We start from the raw sequence: 2,184 nt of genomic DNA on the forward strand, positions 1-2,184 counted from the left end.
CCTCTCGCCCGCTCCCCGCCAGCCCCTGCCCGCCTGAGCCGCGCTCCGCCGAGGTAAGGGCTCCGCTGCCCCCCGCGCCCCCGCTCACCTGCGCTCCCCCGCCGGGCTCGGACCGGAGGGAGAGAACCGCTGGAACTCTTCGGTCACGAGTGCCCGTGATTCTGATTACTTTTCCCCATGCGGAGAGGAATATTGCAAGGGCGCTTCCAGGCGCCTCTTTCCAGGCGAGCTCCTAGCCTGCATGCTTTGCTTTATTTCTTTTTCCCTTTTCTCATCCCTTCTTTTTCCCCTGACCCACTTTAACCGTGTGCCGTTCCCCGTGAATCGTACCCGGAGGCTTTGGCGTGTGCGGGAACCGGACAGACCGAGGCGTATCCTAACATTCGGACCTTTCTTTCTGCTCTTACGAAATACGTTTGTGAGAACAAAAGTGTTTTGGGGAAAGTGCTATGACCTTTGGGGTGGCCACTACTGGCACGTCGGCGCGGCTCAATGCCCTGTCCCCATCAGGAGGTTATCCCCTCCCGTGGCTGCAAACATCTGCACCCAGCGGTTCCCGGGTACCGGCAGGATTGGGGCTGGTCACCGCGGCTCCTTCCACAAACACCTTGGGAAATACAAGGTGCTTATTTTATTTGGGTTTTTTTAAGAGCGGTGCTCTTAATTGGCTCCTGATCTACCAGGTTCCCCGGCTTTGAACATTCCCAATAAGCCAGGGAAGATCCCCCCTGTACGGTAGCCCCAGGCGAGGCAATAACCTACCGGAGATATTTTCTCATCTATGGGCAGCTTTGCTATAAGGAACATGTTTAATAAATCATAAGGCCGGTGAATTCCTGGGATTTTTATTGCTTCTGTAAAAATGCAGTTTTGATCCGTCTGCGAGGGACACTGGGAAACAAAGCTGCTCCTTTCAGAGCCGGATCCTATGAATTTAGGACACAGAGCTGGCAGCAGGGCAGGCTGTGAGCCACCCCGGGCAGGGGCAGCGCCGTGGTGGGCGGTGGGAGACGGGGGCTCCGGGGGCTGTCCCCGGCCGCACTTGGCATTTCTGCCTCTGCCTCTGCTCTTTGAGGGACTGAACATAAACCGGGTGCCTGGCGCTCTGTCTTGGCTTCCCTCGCGCTGCCGGGGCTGCGGAGGGGACCGCGTGTACCGAGCCGAGGCGGCGATGCCAGGGGAAACATCACAGCTGGAAACCCGGCCAGGCTGTGCCAGGCTTCCAGTTACATTTTTCCTCCTCGCCTTATTGCCTGAGGGGAAAAGAAGCAGCAAAAACCAAACTGCTAAAAGACGGGAGGGATTCTTGCAGGAAGAATCGCTCGGTTTCCATCAGCCAGGCTGACCCGATCCCCCCCGACAGCGGGGCAGAGGATCGCCCCGGCATGTTTGGGCAGAGGAATGGGAATAAAGCGATTTTCTTTATTTGCTTGTTCCAATCCGAAAACGGGGCTTTAGGGGTGGGAGCTGAGCTGAAACATGAAAGGCACACGGAGATGTGAACCTGGGAGCTGTCAAGAGCTCATTGGGATTTCGGAAAACACCAGTGCCGTGGCCGGGGGCGTTGGTTACGGGTTGAAGGGGGTGGCGGAGGGCACCCGGCTCTGCCCCAGCTGCCTGGCTCCAACCCAAAGCCCGGTCTGCCCTTGGCCGCCGAGCTGCCCTGCAGAAGCAGCGGTTTGGTGATGGGGATTTGTCCCCGTCTCCTGCCATGCCTTTGTTTTAGGCTGCGCAGAGCCCGGCCGCAATAGCAGAGGCGGGGAGGGAGCTTTTCTTTGTACAGGGAAGCATTTAAATTCTTTACAGTGATTCATATATTCCATTCATATGAAACACAGTCCTGCGGAGTGTGAATGGGGACTGCTGGGGGATTTTTTTAAGGCAATAAGCCCTAGAAGTGTCAAAAGTTATTCACACCTTGGTGAAATCAAGGATATTTCTGTCCGTGGCTCTTGGCAGGGGCTCAGCACAGCTCGCCTTGTGTCGGGTTTTTGGTTTCCCAGTTGGATACGGTGCGGGGGGAGCGCGGGGGCAGCCCTCTCACTCCCACTGCCCAGCGCTGTCAGCGTTTCTCGGTGCTTTCTCAGACCCCGGGAAGGGCCCGACACGGGCTGTGCCGGGGGGTCGTGGGGCAGCCCCCAGCGCTCGGCCCCACAGAGGTTCGGCCCCCCGTGGGGCACGCGC

This window comes from Charadrius vociferus, unplaced genomic scaffold (genome assembly GCF_000708025.1).
Source record: "Charadrius vociferus isolate BGI_N301 unplaced genomic scaffold, ASM70802v2 scaffold812, whole genome shotgun sequence".
Classification (NCBI taxonomy): domain Eukaryota; kingdom Metazoa; phylum Chordata; class Aves; order Charadriiformes; family Charadriidae; genus Charadrius; species Charadrius vociferus.